At 49.3% G+C, this 25,180-nt stretch overlaps 1 protein-coding gene across 7 annotated transcripts in view; it reads left to right on the top strand.

Annotated features, from left to right (window-relative positions):
• The window catches only part of RBM23 (RNA binding motif protein 23), a 532,419-nt gene that overhangs the window by 496,338 nt on the left and 10,901 nt on the right, over positions 1 to 25,180 (top strand). For 2 of the 7 annotated variants that reach the window (XR_015296040.1, XR_015296039.1), the window contains exon 13: positions 14,970 to 15,021. The exons of the other annotated variants lie outside the window; for them this stretch is intronic. The gene's annotated coding sequence lies outside the window, so the exon portion shown is untranslated. The remainder of the gene's footprint in view (positions 1 to 14,969; positions 15,022 to 25,180) is intronic. 7 annotated transcript variants of the gene reach the window in all.

Below are 25,180 nucleotides of genomic sequence, written 5' to 3'. Positions count from 1 at the left end.
AAGGACGAAAGAACACAGGAAGACAAAACAATTCTTTGTGTCCTTCGCAAGGAGTCTCCTAGGTAGACCAGTGACTAAGAACACCATAGCGAGATGGATTGCAAAAACAATACAGCTCTGCCACATGCAGGCAGGCGAGGAGCTCACGGAGGGGCCACGAGCCCACTCAACCAGGAAGAAAGGGGCAACAATCGCCTTCCTGGCAAACACGCCCATCCAAGACATATGCCTGGCGGCAACATGGGCTTCAGTGCACACTTTCACTAAACACTATTGCGTAGATGTGCAGATGAACAAGGAAGCACAAGTGGGCCAAAGAGTGCTTCAACATATCTTTAACAACCAACGCTCATCTTCCACCCAGCCGCCACATGAGTGACAAAACTGCTACGAAATCAATGCACAGCATAGTGAATCCAGAAAGATTCACGCTGCAAAACGAATAGTTTCTTACCTGTCGGTGTAGTTTTGCAGCTTGAAGATCTTTCTGGATTCACTAGCGAACCCACCCACCTCCGCCAGAAAGATGAGGCTGGAGAAGGTGGAAGGACTTAGAGTAAGATGGGAACGCTTAACAAGACAAATATACGTCAAGAAGTTTACGTTGAAGGAAAGTTTTAATACACATAGCCATGGATCACCACAAAAGAGGAAAGAAAAAAGAATCCGAAGATGGCGCCCAAGGGTGGGAGCTTCCGCAGGAAGCGTGCCGACGTCACGAAGGTGCACCAAATGGTGGGACGTCGACGCCCACCTGGGCTACAAAAAAAAAAAAGAGAAAAAAGACTACGAATCCGGACCCAACCACCAGATCGCGGAATAATGCACAGCATAGTGAATCCAGAAAGATCTTCAAGCTGCAAAACTACACCGACAGGTAAGAAACTATTCGTTATTAAAGATCACAACAGCCCTGTACTCTTTATGAGGACAGGGTACTAAGCACAAACCAAAACTCTTACAAAAATACTTAAGTTAGCACAGTATATACAAATGCCCGAGGGGCACGGAAAACCATATACTCTGAAAGTGGAATGTGAAATTCCTAGCAGGTAAGTACAGTACTAATAGCTTTTGGAATCGCTAGGACTTGACTAGGGAATCGTTAGATTACTTCTAGGAGGCCTAGGGGACTCGGGTGCAGTGTGTGCACTCTCACGCGGGATGCGGACAAAAGTCTATGGTAGCTAGGAATTAGAAAGTTAGTGTTCTCGGGCGAACCCGACCTGGTAGGGAGAAAACGAAAGTAGATTCTGACCCTTGGATAGTGAGGCTATGCTGGGGCACCGAAATGCCGAAGTTACCTAGCCCAGGGGCTGCAGCTGCATAGGTCTGAAAAGACGTCGGGAATCCTCGTAGACGGACCAGGAGCCGGAAGAAAAGATGCTGGCCGGTGACCAGTGAAGAAAGTTCAGTTGGATCCAAGCCTGGATCTCGAAGATAGATGACACCTGAAAGCAGAGGGGACCAAGTTCGAGACTACTAGCCAGTAGTCAGTGGGCACCAGGAGGGCACCGGATGGTAGCCACCTCGACAAGGTGAGTGGGTGACGCTTGAGCTCGAAGATCTCATGGACCAGGAGGCGTTGTCGGCGACCAGGAGGGAGGATCGAGCTGTCCCACGAAGATAGAAGCTGTCGGCGTCGCTGGACCCAGGATTGGGCAACAAAGCCTTGGCAAATTCAAGCCCACGCGGTGGACCTAAAATGGCGTCTGGAGTGGACCAGGAGGGTCCGGGGTGCTTCTCTTCAAGAAGGAAGCAAGGGCCAGTCTGGAGCAACCAGACCAGCAGCAGTGATGTCGTCGGGCGTCGTTCAGAAGGCCACAAGCCAGCCGGCTAGTAGCCAAACAACGCGGTGCACAGCAAACAGCAGAAGGGCCCCACGCAGATCGTGGAGATGCAGGGAGGCTGACCTTGGGTGCTGGAGCTGCGCAGGGTCGGGGCTTCTCGGACCCCAAAGCACTCACCAGTGGAGGACACGGTGGGCTTGCAGTAAAGATGTCGTGCAGTCTTGGCGATCGTCGGTCCCTCGAGGTCTCGTCGCACTCACGGTTCTCAGCTTGGCTGTAGAGGTGAGTAGAGGTCAGAGGTGCCAGGGAAGCCGGGTCTCGTCGAGCTGGGTCGTTGGATTCGTGATGAAGGACTTGCAGCAGACCGCAGTGTTCTTTAGGATGGTGCCCGCTTGATGCAGGGTGACTACTCCTTAGCCACAAGGGAGAATCTTAAAGAAGAAATCGTGAAGTCCTTTCGAAGAAAGTGGTATCTTGATTCCAAAGATGATCTAATTTGAACAGGGGGCCCGCTCCTATCTTTATACTAAAAAAGGGGGCTGACCCGGTGACTAGGTCCTGCCTATGGGTGGGACCAGGAGGGGGGTGGTTACACCCCTCTCCCCTGCCGGATTTCCCCAGGCCAGGGGCTGGTGTGCCCCTGGAACTGGTTCTGACTGGCCTATGCGTAGTGAGCACCGGGGTGCCACTCAGCAGTCACCTTCCTGAAAAGCCCTGCCTACCCAGGATACACAAAACCATGTCTGGGACGGTGCTAGCACCGCCCCGGACAGGAAACCCTTTGTCCAGGCCTCCCTCGCTGGAAGGACTCCCAGCAGCAGGAGGTCAGACTCGTGTCTGTGGTGGCAGCATCCATTTTGTGGAGCTGAGGCTTCAGTTAACTTTAACCGGGGTTCACAGTTACATACATGTCGTGTCCCTCTAGAAGGGTGGAATGCTAACCCCGTCGCCAGAATTGGCGAGGGGTTAGTATTCCAATTCGTATGACACCTTACTCGGCATGTTTTGATAAAGCAATACCAAAGATAGCATTTAACCGCGAGGATTATAATGCACTTAAGAGTATATGGTATGCGATATCATGGAACAGCTATTAGGACTTGGTTCCGCAAGCTGCAGACAGGCTCAGCTCATGCCAGAGCACCATCTCACACGATTCCAAGCACTCTGCCTTCAGGATTGTTAAGGCCTGCCATAGGAGTGACTGATAGGAATCTGTGTGTCCATTTTAGGGTTAGGTATAGGTATACTACACCTACAGCAAAGGGTGATTACACGACTTTGCCCCAGCTGTCATGCAGCCAGTTGTGTCAAATTTAGGAGGCCAGCCAGGGGTGGCATAATGCATGCTGCAGCCCCTGGCAGCCCTGGGTACACCTATGCCCTGAGTTACAGGGTCTGATAAGGTGGCCCAGTACCAATTGGTAGATGCACCTAGGGTACATGAGGTAATTTAGAAAGAGAACAGCCAGGCTGTGGGTCTGATTGGCAGGCCCACAGCCAGAGAAAGTCGTAAACCAGTGAAACAAAAGCAAAAAATCTGGGTGATCATAGGATTGCAGACCCTACTCTCCTACATGACCCCCCCCCCCAAAAACTTTGGGACAATAAGCTAACCTTGACCAGGTGAGTCTTCTTGTTCTAAGTGGAAATATCTGGAGAGCCCATCGGCATTGCCATGATCAGTACCAGGTCTATGTTCCACTGTAAAGTCCATCCCCTGTAGGGAAATGGACCACCTAAGCAGTTTGGGGTTTTCACCCTTCATCTGATTTAGCCACAAGAGGGGCTTATGGTCGGTCTGAATCTTGAAGTGAGTGCCAAACAAGTATGGCCTCAGCTTCTTCAGGGCCCAAACCACAGCAAAGGCCTCCCTCTCAATAGCTGACCAATTCTTCTCTCTGGGGGTCAGCCTTCTGCTTATAAAAGCAATGGGCTGATCCTGACCATCAAAATTCAGTTGAGAAAGAACAGCTCCCACACCCAACTCAGAAGCATCTGTTTGGACAATGAATGGTTTGGAGTAGTCTGGACTCTTAAGGATAGGTGCTGTGCACATGGCCTGCTTTAGGTCATCGAATGCTTTTTGACAGCCTGCTGTCCACTGAACCTTTTTTGGCATTTTCTTACTTGTCAGTTCATTTAATGGTGTCACAATGGAACCATAGTTCCTGACAAACTTTCTGTAGTATCCAGTCAGGCCCAAGAAAGCTCGAACCTGAGTCTGGGTGGTTGGAGGAGCCCAGTCCCTGATTGACTGTATTTTGCTCTCCAGTGGCTGAACCTGGCCTCCACCTACAAGGTGGCCCAGGTATACAACCTGTGTCTGCCCTATCTGGCACTTGGTGGCCTTGATAGTGAGGCCTGCTGCTTGCAGAGCCTCTAACACTTTCCTCAGGTGGACCAGGTGATCCTCCCAGGTGGAGCTAAAGACAGCAATATCATCTAGATATGCTGCACAGAAGTCATCCAGCCCAGTAAGGACTTGATTCACCAACCTTTGGAAGGTGGCAGGTGCATTTTTCAGACCAAAGGGCATTACCACAAATTGATAATGCCCACCAGGGGTTGAAAATGCTGTCTTGGGCTTGGCATCCTCAGCTAACCTGATTTGCCAATACCCAGCTGTTAAGTCAAATGTACTTAAGTAGTTGGCAGAAGCCAATCTATCTATAAGTTCATCTGCCCTTGGTATTGGATGGGCATCAGTCTTAGTGACTGCATTGAGACCCCTGTAGTCTACGCAAAACCTCATCTCTCTCTTACCATCTTGGGTGTGAGGCTTTGGCACTAGAACTACTGGACTAGCCCAAGGGCTATCTGAGGGTTCAATGACTCCTAATTCCAACATTTTCTGCACTTCAGTTTTTATGCAGTCTCTAACATGATCAGGCTGCCTGTAGATTTTACTCTTGACTGGCAGGCTGTCACCAGTGTCAACCTCATGGGTGCACCAATTGGTCTGACTGGGTGTCAGAGAGAACATATGTCTGAAAGACTGAAGAACCTGTTTACAGTCTTTCTGCTGATGTTCAGAGAGGCTGCCACAAAAGACAACACCATCTACTGACCCATCATCAGGATTCTGAGTGAGCAGGTCTGGGAGAGGGTCACTCTCTTCCTCCTGTCCCTCATCTATGGCCATGAGCAAGCTCATGTCCTTCCTGTCGACATATGCTTTGAGCCTGTTGACATGGAGTACCCTGTGGGGACTCCTGGGAGTTCCAAGGTCCACCAGGTAGGTGGCCTCTCCCTTTTGCTCAAGAATTGTGTGGGGCCCAGACCATTTGTCTTTGAGTGCTGCTGGGGCCACTGGCTCCAGCACCCACACCTTCTGTCCAGGCTGGTAAACAGTCAGGACAGCCTTTTGGTCATGCCAAGCTTTTTGAAGTTCTTGACTGGCCTTAAGGTTTTCAGATGCCTTCTCCATATACTCAGCCATCCTGGAGCGGAGACCAAGTACATAGTCCATTATGTTGGTTGCAGGCTTTTTGAGAGGTCTCTCCCATCCTTCCTTCACCAAACACAAGGGGCCTCTCACAGGATGCCCATACAAAAGTTCAAAAGGGCTGTAGCCAACCCCCTTTTGTGGGACCTCTCTGTAAGCAAACAGAAGGCAGGGCATCAGGACATCCCATCTACGCCTGAGTGTTTCAGGTAGTCCATGAATCATCCCTTTTAGGGTCCTGTTCAACCTTTCAACAAGCCCATTGCATTGTGGGTGATAGGGTGTAGTGAATTTGTAATTGACACCACACTCCTTCCACATAGCAGTTAAGTAGCTTGACATGAAGTTTGCACCTCTGTCAGAGACAACCTCCTTAGGGAAGCCCACTCTGGAGAACACTCCAACTAGGGCCCTTGCCACCACAGGTGCTGTGGTGGTCCTAAGTGGAATAGCTTCAGGATACCTGGTGGCATGATCCACTACCACCAGTATAAACTTGTGCCCTGATGCTGTCTGGGGTTCCATTGGACCAACAATGTCAATCCCCACTCTTTCAAAGGGCACCCCCACCACAGGCATTGGTATAAGGGGGGCCTTTGTTGTGCCACCTGACTTACCACTGGCTTGGCAAGTGACACAGGAGCGACAAAACTCCTTGGTATCCTCATTCATGTGAGGCCAGTGAAAGTGTGAGACAAGCCTGTCCCAAGTCTTTGTCTGGCCTAAGTGACCTGCTAAGGGAATCTCATGGGCCAAGGTAAGTAGGAAACCTCTCTGAGACAAGGGTACAACCAGCCTCCTGGTCATGCCAGGCTTGGGGTCTCTTGACTCAGTGTACAGGAGTCCATCTTCCCAGTATACCTTGTGGGTACCTGTGGCGTTCCCAGCAGCCTCAGCAGCAGCCTGCTGTCTGAGGGGTTCAAGAGAAGGGCAGTCTAACTGGTCCTTCCCCAGGTCTTCCCTTGAGGGTCCCCCTGAACCCAAGAATTCAACTTGATCAAGTTCAAACTCTCTAGGCTCAGTTTCCCTCAATTCCTGTAGGTCAGCCTCCTCTGAGACTTGATCCACAACCTGGGGCAAGGGGGAAGGCACAGCCTTAACCCTACTGCTCTTTTTCTTGGAAGGTGTCTGGTCCATTGTTCCAGGATCCAGCACCTGTTCAGTGGGGCATTTCCTGGCCTGTGACCTGGTCACAGCAAACACATGTGCTGGCAAGCCTAACATTTCCAGGTGAGTCCTCTGCTCCACTTCTGACCATTGTGATGACTCCAAATCATTGCCCAACAAACAATCCACTGGGAGGTCTGAACTAACTACAACCTTCTTTTGGCCAGTTACCCCTCCCCAGGAGAAAGCTACAATTGCCATACTGTGATTGGTAGTGACATTGCTTGCATTGGTCACCAGGAATTCTGTACTTGGCATGATCTGTCCAGGGTCCACAAAGCTAGGTGTCACCATTGTGACACTGGCACAAGTGTCCCTATAGGCCTGAGCCATTTTTCCATTAATGAAAGGTGTCTGTCTGTATTTGCCCAAAGTATTGGGACTGATGTCAGGGGACATATCCATATCCCCTGTACTGACAAGGACAGCCTGAGTAAGGGTGCCAACTAAGTTGTCACTCCCCTCAGAACCCAGGGTTAACCCTACTAAACCCTTGGGAGGTGCACTACCACTGCTGGCTGTACTAGGGGGCACAGGTGCCTTAGGGGCTGCAGTGGCAGGAGTCTGCCCTCCTCCTTTCTTGGTGCACTCACTAAACCAGTGAGTTTTACTTTTACAGTATTGGCACCACCTTTTAGATTGGCCTTCTTTCTTCTTTTGGGGAGCCTGACCCCCACCCTCTTTGGGTTGTTGGGGACCTGTCGAAGACTTCTGGTCATTTTATTCCCCCTTAGAATCTTTACCCTTCTGGTCTGCTTTCTTCTGACCACCTTGATTCTGGCCCTGGTTCTGTTTAACTCTTGTTCTAACCCATCTGTCTGCCTTCTTTCCCAATTCTTGGGGAGAGGTCAGATCTGAGTCAACAAGATGCTGATGCAACAACTGGTTCTGACAATTGTTTAAAATTTGTTCTCTCATCATCAAATTGTACAATCCTTTATAATCAGTAACCTTACTGCCCAGCAACCAGCCCTCAAAAGCCTTAGTGGCACAATCTACAAAGTCAGCCCAATCTTGAGACTGAGTTTTCTGGGTATCCCTGAACAGCACCCTGTACTGCTCAGTGGTTAGGCCAAACCCATCAACCAGTGCATTTTTCAAGACTTGGTAATCATTAGCATCCTCTACCCTTGTGGTGAGGAGCTTGTCTCTTCCTTTACCTTCAAAGGAGAGCCACAAGATAGCTGCCCACTGACTTGGGGGAACACCTTGCACAGTGCAGGCCCTCTCCAAAGCAGTAATCCATTTGTGGATGTCATCCCCTTGTTTAAAGGGGGGCACTATCTTACCAAGGTGTTTTGTATCAAAACTCCTTTCCCTATTGCTAGGTACAATGCTGCCACCAGTGGGGACTGCCCCACTCAATTGTTGCTCTCTAGCAAAGGCAAGCCTTTCTTTGGCCAGGGCAAGTTCTTCCCTTTCAATCCTCAGATTGGCTGCCTTTTCCTTAGCTACATACATTCTCCTCTGGGGAGATGTCATTCCCCTCTGAGAGGAACGTTGAGAGCCATTGGTATGAAGGGATCTGCCAGAGTCTCTGGATAGAGACCTAGCTCGTCCATTCCCAATGTTAAGCTGACCTGAGAGGGGCCCCAGGGCTCCCCTAGAATCCATCTCATGTCTGCTTAAGTTGGTCCTGGTTAGTCTACCGACTTCTACCTGTCCCTGATCTGCCTCACCCCCAGATACCAAGTCATCATCCTCATCATCAGCATCATCTGCTTCCTGAAGGGGATGGTCCTGGCTATCAAAGGGTCCCTGTAGGGAGGGCATATTGCCTTCTGAAGTAGAAGGGTCTGGGTTACCAGCCCTCCTTGCATCATAAGTCTCTAAGAGACCAATCAGAAAAGCAGTTGTGGGGTTAGCCCCCTGCTTAATCTTCCTAGAGGTACATACTTGTCGTAACTCATGGAAGCTAAGCACAGTATATCTTGAAGGGATGACCTGTGGAGGGTCAACTGACACAAGGGGAGACTCAGCGTTTCCACCTTTGTCTGACATACTGTTTCTAGTGTGGTGTAAGTGATGCACCTACCTACACTATGTGTTACCTACTGATCCCTTGCTAGAGTTGCAGCCAAGGTGTGCTAAGCCTTGAGGAGCTACAACAGCTGGTTCAGTAGAACTCAGAGTATTCTAAGCTTTAGTTATATGTACCTAACAGTACTTATGTGATCTTTCAACAAGATATTCTTAGGATACGTGTGGTAAAACAACAGCAAGCTCAAATCCCAACCGCTGCTCACCAATGTGAGAAGGTGGCCTGATATGCAGTGCTCACTATTCTAGTGAACACTATGTATCAGTCCAGCAACCCTTATTGATGATTGGTTGTAAGTCAACCTTATAGACCAGCTATCCTAGTAGCATGGATACGAGCAGTCTAAGGCTAAAGACTCGAGAGGGCGTGTTAAGCCAGCTGTTTACCACACATATACCCCTTGAACACCAAGTGAAAGGACACCACACAAGTGTTATGAAAATAAACAGTTATTTATTAAAGATCACAACAGCCCTGTACTCTTTATGAGGACAGGGTACTAAGCACAAACCAAAACTCTTACAAAAATACTTAAGTTAGCACAGTATATACAAATGCCCGAGGGGCACGGAAAACCATATACTCTGAAAGTGGAATGTGAAATTCCTAGCAGGTAAGTACAGTACTAATAGCTTTTGGAATCGCTAGGACTTGACTAGGGAATCGTTAGATTACTTCTAGGAGGCCTAGGGGACTCGGGTGCAGTGTGTGCACTCTCACGCGGGATGCGGACAAAAGTCTATGGTAGCTAGGAATTAGAAAGTTAGTGTTCTCGGGCGAACCCGACCTGGTAGGGAGAAAACGAAAGTAGATTCTGACCCTTGGATAGTGAGGCTATGCTGGGGCACCGAAATGCCGAAGTTACCTAGCCCAGGGGCTGCAGCTGCATAGGTCTGAAAAGACGTCGGGAATCCTCGTAGACGGACCAGGAGCCGGAAGAAAAGATGCTGGCCGGTGACCAGTGAAGAAAGTTCAGTTGGATCCAAGCCTGGATCTCGAAGATAGATGACACCTGAAAGCAGAGGGGACCAAGTTCGAGACTACTAGCCAGTAGTCAGTGGGCACCAGGAGGGCACCGGATGGTAGCCACCTCGACAAGGTGAGTGGGTGACGCTTGAGCTCGAAGATCTCACGGACCAGGAGGCGTTGTCGGCGACCAGGAGGGAGGATCGAGCTGTCCCACGAAGATAGAAGCTGTCGGCGTCGCTGGACCCAGGATTGGGCAAGAAAGCCTTGGCAAATTCAAGCCCACGCGGTGGACCTAAAATGGCGTCTGGAGTGGACCAGGAGGGTCCGGGGTGCTTCTCTTCAAGAAGGAAGCAAGGGCCAGTCTGGAGCAACCAGACCAGCAGCAGTGATGTCGTCGGGCGTCGTTCAGAAGGCCACAAGCCAGCCGGCTAGTAGCCAAACAACGCGGTGCACAGCAAACAGCAGAAGGGCCCCACGCAGATCGTGGAGATGCAGGGAGGCTGACCTTGGGTGCTGGAGCTGCGCAGGGTCGGGGCTTCTCGGACCCCAAAGCACTCACCAGTGGAGGACACGGTGGGCTTGCAGTAAAGATGTCGTGCAGTCTTGGCGATCGTCGGTCCCTCGAGGTCTCGTCGCACTCACGGTTCTCAGCTTGGCTGTTGAGGTGAGTAGAGGTCAGAGGTGCCAGGGAAGCCGGGTCTCGTCGAGCTGGGTCGTTGGATTCGTGATGAAGGACTTGCAGCAGACCGCAGTGTTCTTTAGGATGGTGCCCGCTTGATGCAGGGTGACTACTCCTTAGCCACAAGGGAGAATCTTGAAGAAGAAATCGTGAAGTCCTTTCGAAGAAAGTGGTATCTTGATTCCAAAGATGATCTAATTTGAACAGGGGGCCCGCTCCTATCTTTATACTAAAAAAGGGGGCTGACCCGGTGACTAGGTCCTGCCTATGGGTGGGACCAGGAGGGGGGTGGTTACACCCCTCTCCCCTGCCGGACTTCCCCAGGCCAGGGGCTGGTGTGCCCCTGGAACTGGTTCTGACTGGCCTATGCGTAGTGAGCACCGGGGTGCCACTCAGCAGTCACCTTCCTGAAAAGCCCTGCCTACCCAGGATACACAAAACCATGTCTGGGACGGTGCTAGCACCGCCCCGGACAGGAAACCCTTTGTCCAGGCCTCCCTCGCTGGAAGGACTCCCAGCAGCAGGAGGTCAGACTCGTGTCTGTGGTGGCAGCATCCATTTTGTGGAGCTGAGGCTTCAGTTAACTTTAACCGGGGTTCACAGTTACATACATGTCGTGTCCCTCTAGAAGGGTGGAATGCTAACCCCGTCGCCAGAATTGGCGAGGGGTTAGTATTCCAATTCGTATGACACCTTACTCGACATGTTTTGATAAAGCAATACCAAAGATAGCATTTAACCGCGAGGATTATAATGCACTTAAGAGTATATGGTATGCGATATCATGGAACAGCTATTAGGACTTGGTTCCGCAAGCTGCAGACAGGCTCAGCTCATGCCAGAGCACCATCTCACACGATTCCAAGCACTCTGCCTTCAGGATTGTTAAGGCCTGCCATAGGAGTGACTGATAGGAATCTGTGTGTCCATTTTAGGGTTAGGTATAGGTATACTACACCTACAGCAAAGGGTGATTACACGACTTTGCCCCAGCTGTCATGCAGCCAGTTGTGTCAAATTTAGGAGGCCAGCCAGGGGTGGCATAATACATGCTGCAGCCCCTGGCAGCCCTGGGTACACCTATGCCCTGAGTTACAGGGTCTGATAAGGTGGCCCAGTACCAATTGGTAGATGCACCTAGGGTACATGAGGTAATTTAGAAAGAGAACAGCCAGGCTGTGGGTCTGATTGGCAGGCCCACAGCCAGAGAAAGTCGTAAACCAGTGAAACAAAAGCAAAAAATCTGGGTGATCATAGGATTGCAGACCCTACTCTCCTACAAAAGAGACAAAATCTGTATCATGAATATAAAGGCCCAACCCTATTTTCAGACAATCCTCATTCAGTTATGTGTCCTCCTGATAGTGAATTCATTAGGGTGAGTCTGATTTTATTTATACGCGCTGCTGCTACCAAAAAACTGGCTACACTATGCGTAACCTGCATTGAATCAAGCATTTGTAAATGTAGGAGGGCAGGCCTCACCTGGACGAATTTTAGTTCCTTCAGAACAGGGTATAACATTTTTTTACAGGCTACCAGAAAGTGCTCACAAAACATCACCAAGTGGAGCATGTCCTGTGTGGAGAAACTATCGCAGGTGCAGGGTGGAGTATCTTCAGGGGTCCCCCACTTCAGATAGGTACCTAGTGTGAGGTGGATGAGATTGAACCTGAATCTAACTAAAAGGAAACAATGGTAAGAGTTGGTCACGTACTTCAGATAGGGTTCCATGACTGGGGAGATCACAAGTTGATAGATTGATCTCACCATAGGTTTCCTGAGTTCGACTTCCTCCCTTTCCGACTAAGGTAAATTGAGGAAGTTGCGCTTGATCCACCATACATCCTCATTCCTGAGACCCTGATGACCCTATCACCCTGGTGATAGATACATTTCCGGACGCCCCAGCCTCACGCATGCCGCTCTAACATACGCAAGCCAGGGTATTCTATCTACTCTATCCAGGGCCATACAATCCTTGAGTATTGGGTGGTTAAGCGTGATCTCCTCATTTAGCCAGGTTTTAACCCATCGTAATAAAGGGGCCATTTTTAAGTGATCAGAAATGTACCCTAAGCCTACTTCACAGTGGATGGAATATGTAGGGGATGATTGAGGGAGTGACAGGAGGGATCGTATGAACTTATTTTCTACGATTTGAATCCCTGTTGTTGGAACATAGCCCCATATATCAGCCCCATATGAGGCAATTGCTACGCACTTTGATTTATAAATGCGGATCATAGCCTCCATGAGTCTTGCACCCAATCTTTTTGAAAAATTCATGAGGGCTGTGGTAGATCTTGCAACCGCGTTACCCTTGAGTTTCAACTGGGGGCCCCAATTCCCTCTTTCATCGAATAAAACCCCTAAGTAACAAAAGGAAGGTACCCTTGAGATTGGCGTTCCATTGCATCTAAAGGTTTTGACCTTCATGGTTTTCCTGCGTGAACCAATCACCATTACGTGGGATTTCGAGGTGTTGATTTTTAAATCTAAGGCCTCCATAAAGGAGCCGAAATGATCTAACAATCTTTGTAATCCAGTGCCAGTTCGAGCAAGTAGGACGGCGTCGTCCGCGTACAGGTGGACCGGTATAGCCGACCCTCCCATACGCGGGACTTCCAGGGTGGCCAGATCTAAGGATTTACCCAAAGAGTTAATGTAGAGCGTAAATAGGAGAGGGGCCAGAATGCAACCTTGTCTGACCCTTCTTCTTGATCTAAATTGCCTAGCACATCTGCCCTCCCTTGTTACCCTAACAGAAGCCGACAAGTTCTGGTGAAGATCATTAAAAAAATTAACCAACGTAATGTCCAAACCCATATCCCGCAAAATGAACCATAATTTAGAACGATTGACCAAATCAAATGGGGAAGAAAGATCCATAAAACCCAAATATAGAAGCCCCTCCTTCACCACTGTGTACTTACTAATAATGAAATGAAGGTTTAGGCATTGATCCATGGTCCCCCTGTGTGCCCTAAAACCGTACCGGAGATCAGAGAGGACCCCACTCCCCTCAAGCCAATCTCCCAATCTCTGTAAGAAAACTCTGCCTAAGATCTTTACGGCAGAGTCCAGCAGGGAGATTGGCCTGTAGCAAGCGGGGTCTCCCCTGTTCCCTTTCTTGAAAATCGGAACGATAATGGAGGTTGACCAAGAGGTGGGGAGCCTGCATTGAGTATTGCATTGAAGACATTTGTTAGAATTTTGGACCAAAATTTTGGGTACAGAATGTAAAGATCTGCCGGTACCCCATCCGGGCCAGGGGCCTTATGTTTGCTAGTATCTTTAATCGCCTTTTCCACTTCAGAGGTGTTAAACTTAATGGACATATTGTTTCGAGGTACAACTAAATCAGGGGGAGTAGGAACCCCTAACTCAATATCATAAATGTTTCTAAAATGATTAAGCCAACTCTCATCTTCAATTACGCAGTCCATATCTGATTTCCCCTCCTCAGTGAAAAACGACTGATTGATGATAGCCCAAAATTTTTTGCTGTCTCAACACATCAACAGATTGTAGATGACCGCAAGCTTCTTCCTTAATTTGGTTCTTGCGATTTGCAAGTGCCAGTTTGTATTCCTTGCGGAGGTTCGCCACAATTAACCTATCCCTGGGTCTATGTTTCAGCGCTTTAAGTAGGGCACTATGGGCGAGTGAGCACTTTTTGTCAAACCATTTAAACACCTTCTCACAATGTGGGCCATTTCTAGACTCCAAATTCTTGGAAATCCGTGAGCATATCTCCACATAGGCATCCACAACATCAGCCCCTGATGCAGTGGAGTCCAAGCAGACAGCCATATTGACCTCGGTTTCCTGTGCAAGTGTTTTAAAAAAAGGTTTCTGGAATAACCCTCTCCCATTTTACCCTCCTGCCCTGCCCTCCAGTTGACAAGTCTTTTGGGGCCACCACGCTTGATTTCCTCCCATGCAAGAAACTCTCAAGATCTATAGCCAATAAGACGGGGTTGTGGTCACTAAAAATTGCGGTCACTACACTGTACTCCTGCGTTTTGGCTAACACCCCAGGGGAAACAAAAATATAGTCGATAACTGTGTTTGCGTCCCTCCCAATAAATGTAGGTGCTCTAATCTCGTCATTACTTAAGCCTGGTTCGAATAAGTTTGAATTGGCAAGGAGACTCTCAAGGACATCACCCTCCTTACTATGCTCAAAATGGGTGACCCCCTCCACAGGTGATCCTCCGTGTACATCATTATAACAATCCCCCTCACAAGGGTGAATATTAAAATCTCCCATAATAACCATCTCTGGGACAGAAGTGCGATCATGTTTATAGACTGACAGAAAATCTGCCAGGGCAGTCAAATGCTCATTCTTAGATTAGCCCGCCCTGGAATTATAAAAATTAACAATTAGAAATTTTTGTTGGGATCTATTTTTTTGAAAAACCCCAACCAAGTTAAGTGAGAACAATGTAAGCAAGCCCCCTTTAGCTCTTCCTCTCAGCCCCGGTACTGCTGGGGTTGAGAAACTAAGAAAGCCATCTAATGAAAAACTGGGTGATATATCCCATGTCTCTTGAAAGGCCAAAATATCATACTGCTTAACAAAGCCCTGCCATAAAGGATCAGAAGTTTTTTCGCAGCCACATTCCAAGTAAGCATTTTGAAGCATAGACTTATTTCTTTGTGTGTGCTTTTAGCTCCAAATTGTAGTGGACTTCTGTTTCATTGACTCTGGTTACTATGCAGTGCCAAGTTGATCCATTTTACATTTATTTCTGTGTTTCTTTCTGCCTCTTTTTGCAAGATGATACATTCATTTTTTTCTGGCGATCTGGCAAGTGCATTTCTTAGGACTGATACAGTCTTCGTCCCTACCTTCTTATGTTTCAGTGGAGTTTCATCTCCTACAAAAGGACTAGGGTAAACCTCTGGAATTTGTTTGGTAAGTATTATACCCCAAGTTTTGAATATATTTTGCTCCTTCATTATCTGATCAGCTATAGATATTGAGGATAGTGAGATTAAGGTTGGAGTCATCCGGTCATCCTCCATAAATTGAACAGATATCATGTCATTAGATACAATGTTGTTGAGGGAAGGTATAGATTTGAAAAGACACAGTAAGGTCCCTCGATTAAGAATATCATGTCTACCTCTAGAGCGGAATTCTGGTGTAAATTTGAGTTTCTTATTAGTTTCAGTATTGTGTTGATTTACAGCCTCCGTTTTTTTAGTATGTTTCGTTGTACAGGTTACTGTTTTATTCCCATTAGTGCATTTAATCTGCAATTGGTCTCGTTCAGATATTATGTTGTGGCTATTTTCTGCCCTTCTCTCCGTTAGGACAATGTCTTTTTTTTTATTTATATTTTCATTCATACATGCTTTGAGATGAGAATTCATTCTTTCTGACTCTTTAGTAGCGATGCTTCCATTCATTGTATCAGAGTTAAAAGTAGTTTGATCTCTTTCTTCCTTGTTTAGGTTTTTATTCTGGTTAGATCCCATTTGTAGACTCTTTGGCATACTGTTTATTGCTCGTACTTCCACTTCTCTACCTTCTTCCCATTCCTGGTTTTATAATTCATTAGTATTTATCGAACCATGAACGTTTACTGTTTTTTTTCCAAAGATAGGGAAGAAGTTGTTAGGTCCTGATTTAGATGATTTGAGGTCCTTAGGCGGAATACTTGTAGTATTCACCTTCTGTTTCTCAGTTTTTCTTGCTTTGCGGAGTTTTTTCTTTTGGCGTTTTGTCATTGTTGAGAATCCATCTGGCTCGGTATCAATCGAATTTTGGTCGTTTTTGGCGAGTTTACGCGGAGCTTCACACGGGATTTCATTGTCCAGATAATCCTTTGCCTGTAGAATATGTATGTTAACTGAATCATCAAATTGGATGCATATTTTCCCATTCCCATTCACCCAAGTCACAAAAAGTATCTCAGGTTCACCATCAACAATCAGCATTACCAATTCAAGGTCCTGCCTTTCGGGGTCACCACTGCCCCCAGAGTGTTCACCAAGTGCTTAGCGACCGTGGCTGCGCACCTTCGAAGACAACATGTTCACGTCTATCCCTACCTGGACGACTGGCTCGTTCAGGCCAAGTCAGCCCAGCAGTGTGCCAGCCATATGTCGCGCACAATTCTCCTCCTTCACAGTCTGGGGTTCTCACTCAACTACACGAAGTCACACCTGCAGCCAGCCCAAGTGCAACAGTACCTAGGGGCAACATTGAACATTCTGACGGCAACAGCACAGCCAAACTCTGCCAGGGTCAACAGCATGCAGCTGCTCATTCGGAGGTTCAGGCCTCAACAATCACTCCCAGCGCAGGTGTTCATGCAGCTGATCGGTATGATGGCATCTTGCATATTCATAGTCCCTCACGCGAGGCTGCACATGCGTCCCCTTCAAGAATGCTTAGCACGACAGTGGGCATCTGAAAGACCTAGTGTTGGTGACCGGTCGTGCCTACAACTCTCTGCATTGGTGGAATCCACACAACCTTTGCAGGGGACGACTGTTCCAAGAGCCTGTCCCACAGATAGTGCTAACAACAGACTCATCTCTCCAGGGTTGGGGAGTGCATGTCCTCCATTACACGGTGCAGGGACTATGGACAACGCAACAGCAAAAGATGCATATCAACCTGTTGGAGCTGATGGCAATCTTCATGGCACTAAAAGCGTTCAAGTTGCACCTGTACAACAAGGTCGTGTTGATCCGGACGGACAACATGACGGCCATGTATTACATCCAGAAACAGGGAGGCACACACTCCCCGCAGTTATCTCACCTAGCCCAGACCATGTGGAAGTGGGCCATTCAGAGGAACATCTTCCTCATGGCGGAGCATCTCCCGGGCGTAAACAGCCAGATGGCGGACGTGCTCAGCAGGCACAGTCATCAGATGCACGAGTGGGAAATCCACCCCTCGGTACTTCAGCCATACTTCCAGCAGTGGGGTCATCCAGAGATCGACCTCTTCGCCACAAAAGAGAACGCAAAATGCCAAAGCTTTGCCGCCAGGTTCCCACACCCGCAGTCTCAGGGCAATGCGATATGGATGAACTGGTCAGGCAGATTTGCGTACGCTTTTCCCCCAGCCCCACTCATACCGCTGGTGGCGCGCAAACTGCGGCAGCACTCCATGACGCTCATCCTGGTTGCTCCAACGTAGGCACGGCAGGCTTGGTACACCACGTTCCTGGAACTTTCGGTGGTGCCTCACCAACGGCTGCGCCTCACTCCCAGCCTCCTCACTCAGAGCCATGGAGACATTCAGCACCCAGATCCTCAACAGTTGAGCCTAGCGATTTGGCTCCTGAGGTCATAGAGTTTGGCTACCTCAACTTGCCCCCTGAGTGTATGAGCATCATCATGCCATTTTTCTTTCCAAACCCTGACTCAGTGGCAGACAGAGCACTGCACACCTTAGATGTCAAAAGAGCTCTCCTGTATTACATCGACAGGACGAAAGACTTTCGAAAGACTAAACAACTGTTTGTTGCCTTCTCTCCACAACATAAAGGCAACCCTATTTCCAAATCAGGTATAGCCAGGTGGATAGTTAAATGCATTCAAATCTGTTCTCAAAAGGCTAAACACACTTTAACAGTTCCCCCAAGAGCGCATTCCACACGCAAGCTAGGGGCATCCATGGCTTTCCTAGGTAACATTCCTCTAGAGAATATATGTAGAGCAGCCACATGGACCACCATACATACATTTACCAAACACTACTGCGTAGATGTACACTCCAAACAGCAAGCTGCTGTGGGACAGGCTGTTCTCAGAACTCTCTTTCAGACTGCTGCAGCTGGCACGGGCAACCGCCGATAAGGAGGTAACTGCTATTTAGTCTATGCACAGATATGAATTCAGCAGCCCACATGCCTCGAACGGAACATGCTACTTACCGGTATGCATCTGTTCTTGGCATGTAGGGCTGCTGACATTCATATCATCCACCCTCCTCCCCGGTGCCTGTCGCAGCTGTAGCACTCAGAATAACTCTCAGGCATGGTCATCTCTTACTGTATTGCACTCCATCTCTGCCACAATGGCGAAAAACAATCTGAGGATGGAGAGGATGCCCATGCGCACTGTAGTCCAGGGGAGGAGCCACCTATCTCGTGATACTTCGAAGACTCTTCCAGGACAACAATGTGCAATCATCCGGATGCCCATGCGCACTGTAGTCCAGGGGAGGAGCCACCTATCTCGTGATACTTCGAAGACTCTTCCAGGACAACAATGTGCAATCATCCGGACCCAACACTAGGCGGCGATCTATGCACATATATGAATGTCAGCAGCCCTACATGCCAAGAACAGATGCATACTGGTAATTAGCATATTCCTTCTTAAGGCCAAAAGGCCTTTAGTTTTTCGTCGGTATAGTCTAGCGTTCGGTGCCCGAATACTTCCAGCTCCGTTCGGAGCCGGATTTCCAAGAGAGCCGTGTGCTTTTCGACGCTGAAGGCCCGGTCGACGGCAGAGGCCTTATCGACCAACTAACATGGAACGGAGCCCGTTCAAAAGATGTCCCGTGTGCAACTCCCAAGTATCCCCACATCGACGTCCATCCGGTGTGCAACAAGTGTCTGTCGCCGGATCATGATGAAGCCAGCTGCATGGCTTGTTCCCGTTTTCGATCCAAGAAGACACTTCTGCATCGACGCGCTGCGCGCCAGGAGGCCCAGCAGACTGCACCGGCGCCTGTGGACATATTCGATGCCGGGGATGATGAAGGAGCTGACCGGGAGGTTCGTGAGAACCTGTCTAATCCTGCGTCGGAGGTTGACTCCAACTACGACGAGGATGTTGAAATACTCGAAGCGGAAGAAGTCGTCGACGAGGTAGGAGACGACGACGGGGCCTTTTGGGCCATGGAAGACAGCTCGAGCGAGAAGCTAACTCAAACTGACATTGGGGCAGAAACGCTTCCTAAGGCTCAGGTCGAGGGATCGCCACTAGGCCTTACCCAAGATCTTCCAATAAGTTCTACGGCCCCGCCTTCAGGCTCGGCTTCGGACATTACTATGGAACCGCAACCTGCAAAATCGAAACCGAAAGTGAAAGCTCCGGTCTCGACGCAAGTGAAAGCACTGGTGCCTACATCGAAACTAAAAGTGCATATGGCTTTGGTCTGCTTGAAGTCCTCGGATCTGTCGGCACCGACAAAGCAGAAGGCCGTTATCGACCCGAAGAAACAGCTCAAGGGCGTCGAGACGAAGTCTAGCGCGCCCAAGGCAAAAGTCAAGGCAGTCAACCCGAACAAATCGGCGCCAAAGACAGTCGACACCGAGAAAGGACTAAGTGATCCGAAGGTTCTCGAACCTCCGCGTCGACAGGACAAGGCCAAGAGCGGACCGGCCCACAAGTCCACGTCTGGGGGTGCCTCGGAGGAATCCGTCAGGTCGACGCAACCGTCCGCCTCATTCTCAAAGCAGGTGGCAGACTCCCTGAAACGCATCAAGGACAAGGCCTCGGGTGTCGGGCCTAAAGATCCTCCACCTTCGAAGCCTGCCGTCAAACCTCAGAAAATGTCGACGCCCATCCACTTCACGCTGCCGCCGAAGGCTTTCGCCCCTAAGATGACCACCGACGTGCCCAAGAAGGCGGTCACAGCCATAAAGCATCGACAACCCTCGTTGGAAGAGCAACAGGAACACTTTATCGATGCCGAAACAGGCAGACTTTCCATTTATAAGCGGAAAATCGCCCCGGAACAGCCAATGGAGTCCTACAAAATTCCACTGAAGAAGAAAAAGGACTCTACTTCGACGAATCATGACGTCCAGCTCCATGATGACCCCATTGAAGTAGACTTTCTTTTTGACACCTTTTCCGTCTCAGAGAGGACTGTCAAGACTCTCCCTATGCTGAAGGGTGTCTTGAAGCATGCTGGGGAAATCTTTAAGGAGCCTACAAGAACCAGGGTGATAAACCCCAGGATTGAGAAAAAATATAAACAGGCGCCTTGTGACCCTACTTACATCAAGGGACAGTTAGCGTTAGACGCTCTTGTTGTTTCTAACGCCCGGAAGAGGGCTAAAACGACTGGTGATGCTCCTCCCCCAGATAAAGAATCTAAGGTGTTTGAGGCATCAGGGAAAAGCGTGGCAGCTCAAGCGGCCAATATTTGGTGCATTTCAAACACTCAGGCTCTTCTAGCCAGGTGTGACAGGGCACACTACGACACACTTGAGACCCTATTACAGCACCTCCCAGATCAATACAAAGAGGCAGCTGAGATGCTCATCCAAGAAGGGAAGCTCATATCTAATGCTTCTATCAAATGTGCACTGGACGCAGCAGACACCGCGGCCAGAGCAGTTAACACTAGTGTTATGCTGAGACGACATGCCTGGCTCAGAATCTCGGGGTTCAAGCCAGAAATACAGACCACCATTCTCAATCAGACAGTAAACCCTGATCATCTATTTGGCCCGGAGGTGGACACCACCTTGGAAAAAATCAAAAAAGACACTGACACTGCTAAGTCTATGGGGGCCCTGCAGTCCCAGCAGTTCCGGGGTGGTTCTTTTTGTCGCCCAAGCAATAGAGGTGTTTCCAGAGGCCAGCTCTCCCAAACAACACAGTACTATAAAGGCGGCACGCAGAACACATACACCAAGCAAAGTCGGGGTGGATATCGTGGAAACAGCGCCAAAGGCAGAGGTCGTGGAAACAACAACTCCAGATCCTCCGCCACTACCAAACAGTGACGCCTTGTCACTGCCCCCCGAACACGTAACACCTGTCGGGGGGAGACTTCAACAGTTCCTGCCAGTCTGGAAGTCCATCACCACAGACAGGTGGTTCACACAGCTTATCCAGTACGGTTATTGGCTGGAGTTAACATCCACTCCACCCAACAGACCCCCAAGACACCGTCCTATGTCCGCCGACCATTTGCACTTATTGCAGCAGGAGGTACTCGTCATGCTGCAAAAAGGGGCAATCGAGCTCGTGCCTGTGGACGAAAGAGGCTCAGGAGTTTACTCACTGTACTTCTTGATACCAAAGAAGGACGGGTCCCTCAGACCCATACTGGACCTCAGACCCCTCAAACAGTACATTCAATTTTTTTCGGAGCACTTTCACATGCTAACGCTGCAACAAGTCCTACCGTTGCTCAGTCAGGGGGATTTTCTAGCAACGTTAGATCTGAAGGATGCGTATTTTCATATTCCGCTGCACCCGTCACACAAAAAATACCTCCGGTTCACCATCCAAAACAAGCATTACCAGTTCAAGGTTCTACCTTTCGGAGTCACCACGGCACCCAGGGTGTTTACATAGTGCCTGGCGACGGTGGCGGCGCACCTACGGAGACAAAACATTCACGTCTACCCTTATCTGGACGACTGGCTAATCCAGGCAAAGTCAGCCCAGCAGTGTGCCGCCCACATGTCCCACACCATTCACCTTCACGATCTGGGATTCTCACTGAATTACCCAAAGTCCCACCTGCAACCCGCCCACATACGGCAGTATCTGGGTGCGACCATAAACACTCTGGCAGCAACAGCACAGCCAAATTCAGTGAGGGTCAGCAGCATTCAATCGTTGATACAGAAATTCAGACCTCAACACTCATTTCCAGCTCGAGTGTTCATGCAGTTGATAGGCATGATGGCCTCCTGCATCTCCATAGTCCCACATGCGAGACTACACATGCGTCCGCTTCAGGAGTGCTTAGCACATCAGTGGACTCAGGCTCACGGACAGTTGAAAGACCTAGTGTTGGTAACCGGTCGTGCATACAACTCTCTGCATTGGTGGAATCCACAAAACCTTTGCAAGGGACGACCGTTCCAGGAGCCTGTGCCACAGATCATTCTGACGACGGACGCTTCTCTCCAGGGTTGGGGAGCTCATGTACTCCATTACACTGTGCAGGGACCATGGACACCACAGCAAAGGAAGATGCACATCAACGTTCTAGAACTGATGGCTATCTTCATGGCAATGAAAGCATTCAAGGTACATCTGTGCAACAAGGTTGTGTTGATCCCGACGGACAACATGACGGCCATGTACTACATCCAGAAGCAGGGAGGTACACACTCTCCACAGTTGTCTCATCTGGCTCAGAGCATGTGGAAGTGGGCCATTCAGAGGAACATCTTCCTCATGGCGAAACACCTCCCGGGCAAGGACAATCAGATGGCGGACCTGCTCAGCAGGTACAGCCACCAAATGCACGAGTGGGAGATACATCCATCAGTACTCCACCCGTACTTCCTGAGGTGAGTTCATCCAGAGATAGACCTGTTCGCCACAAAGGAAAACGCCAAATGCCCAAGCTTTGCCGCCAGGTTCCCACACCCACACCCACAGTCTCAGGGCAATGCAATATGGATGAACTGGTCAGGCAAATTTGCGTACGCTTTTCCCCTTAGCACCTCTAATACCGCTGGTGGCACGCAAACTCAGGCAGCACTCGATGACTCTCATCCTGATTGCTCCAACGTGGGCTCGCCAACCATGGTACACCACGTTTCTGGAACTGTCCGTGGTACCGCATCAAAGGCTGCGCCTCACACCCAAGCTTTTGACGCAGAGCCATGGCGACATTCAGCATCCGGATCCGCAACAGCTCAACCTGGCGATCTGGCTCCTGAGGTCTTAGTTTGGCTACCTCCTGACCGTATGGACATAATCAGGGAGGGCAAGAAAGCCCACCACCAGAGCATGCTATGCGGCGAAACGGAAGCGGTTTGTCATTTATTGTGCAGACCACAACATTGACCCGCTGGATGCATCTATTCAGAACATCATTTGTTATCTCTTACATCTGTACAAATGTAATCTGGCCTATGCTTCCATTCGGATACATCTATCTGAAATGGCTGCCTATCTCCAAAACAGACAGCACCTCTCACTTTTCAGGGTGCCGGCCATTAAAGCCTTTCTGGAAGGACTCAAACGAGTCATTCCACCACGGACACCACCAGCTCCTGAGTGGAATCTAAATGTGGTCCTCTCCAGGCTGATGGGTCCCCCTTTCGAACCACTGCACTCATGTGAGATTCAGTTCTTAACATGGAAAGTGGCTTTCCTTATAGCGATTACATCGCTACGATGAGTTAGTGAACTCCAGGCACTAACTATACAAAAAACATTTATTCAAATTCATTCCAATAGGGTGGTGCTTTGCACTAACCCCAAGTTCCTTCCTAAGGTGGTTTCTCAGTTCAATATCAACCAAACTATAGAACTACCTGTGTTCTTCCAAAATCCAGAGTCAGTTGCGGAGAGAATGCTCCACACACTTGACGTCAAAAGGGCCTTAATGTACTACATTGATAGGACCAAAGATTTTCGGTAAACGAAACAACTATTTGTTGCCTTTTCGCCACAACACAAAGGCAACCCCATTTCCAAGGCTGGTATAGCCAGGTGGATCGTTAAATGTATTCAGATCTGCTATCAGAAAGCCAAGCGCACCCTCACCATTCCACCGAGGACCCACTCCACCCGGAAGCTGGGGGCCTCCATGGCTTTCCTTGGAAATATTCCTTTAGAAGACATATGTAGAGCAGCCACATGGTCTACCACACACACATTTACAAAACACTACTGTGTTGATGTGCACTCTAAACAGCAGGCAGCTGTAGGGCAGGCTGTTGTAAAAACACTTTTCCAAACTGCTGCAGCTGGCACAGGCGGCCGCCGTTAATGGAGGGACTGCTATGTATTCTATGCACAAGATATGAATTCAGCAGCCCACATGCCTCGAACCGAATATGCTACTTACCAGTATGCATCTGTTCTTGGCATGTAGGGCTGTTGACATTCATATCGCCCGCCCTCCTCCCCGGCGCCTGTAGCGGCTGCAGTTTTTCACACATACTTCTAGCATGGTCATCTTTCACATAGTTTCACTTCATCTTTGCCACAATAGCTAAAAAACAATCTAAGGATGGAGTCGATGCCCATGCGCACTGTAGTCCCGGGGAGGAGCCACCTATCTCGTGATACTTCGAAGACTCGTCCAGGACAACAATGTGCGTTCATCCGGACCCAACACTAGGCGGCGATCAATGCACAAGATATGAATGTCAGCAGCCCTACATGCCAAGAACAGATGCATACTGGTAAGTAGTATATTCGTTAGCATGGACATCACTCACTGTATTACACTCCATCTCTGCCACAATGGCGAAAAACAATCTGAGGATGGAGAGGATGGCCATGCGCACTGTAGTCCCGGGGAGGAACCACCTATCTCGTGATACTTCAAAGACTCTTCCAGGACAACAATGTGCAATCATCCGGACCCAACACTAGGCGGCGATCTATGCACAGTTATGAATGTCAGCAGCCCTACATGCCAAGAACAGATGCATACTGGTAAGTAGCATATTCATTCTGGCAGGCGCACCCAGGTAAGGATATCTCTAAAGTACACATGGGGAGCACCGATGGTAATATACAGACGGAGCTGAATGAAGTACGCAGAGAGGGCTCTGAAGCACACAGACGTGGCTCATTCAAACCCTCTCATTGGGCTACGACAGTAGTATATTATTCTGACTGAAGTTCGTAGATACGCTTTAAATGAAGTATTTCATTGACTTGGCTGTGAATAAAGAACACTGGCGGTGCTTTGAGATGAGAATTCTGTATATTTTGTTTATTTTATAGTTTCCCAGGTGTCTACAGTGACAGTTTGGGTAAAGGGTAGGGCTTGGCCCAAAAGTACAGTGCTGCAGGGGAGGGAAACTGAAAGCGTGCGGCACAATAGCTACTCGTGCACACACGCTTACGTACTGAGCATTCGTGCTGCCAACCTTGCCTGGGACATGGGCGGGGATGGAGCGCGCTGCAGTGTCGGGGGATCCTGTGAGCTGAGGGAGTCATGCGTGTTGCAGCCCGTGTGAAGGAGCGCACCCCGCAGAGAGAAGTCCCACGGAGGCACACCCCGCCCAGTAAGTGGGGCATGCGGTATGTGTGGAGCGGGCGTGACCATTTAAAAAAAATACAACTGCAGGAGGCTGGCTTGCCTTTGAAGCGGGACAGGCGATGCGCACACCGCGTGGCTCTATGTGCGGGTGCACTTGCTCAAATCGCCAATCGCT

This window comes from Lissotriton vulgaris, chromosome 5, assembly GCF_964263255.1.
Source record: "Lissotriton vulgaris chromosome 5, aLisVul1.2, whole genome shotgun sequence".
Taxonomy (NCBI): domain Eukaryota; kingdom Metazoa; phylum Chordata; class Amphibia; order Caudata; family Salamandridae; genus Lissotriton; species Lissotriton vulgaris.
Note: the sequence above shows the minus strand (reverse complement) of the source record. Positions and strands in the feature narration are given on the sequence as shown.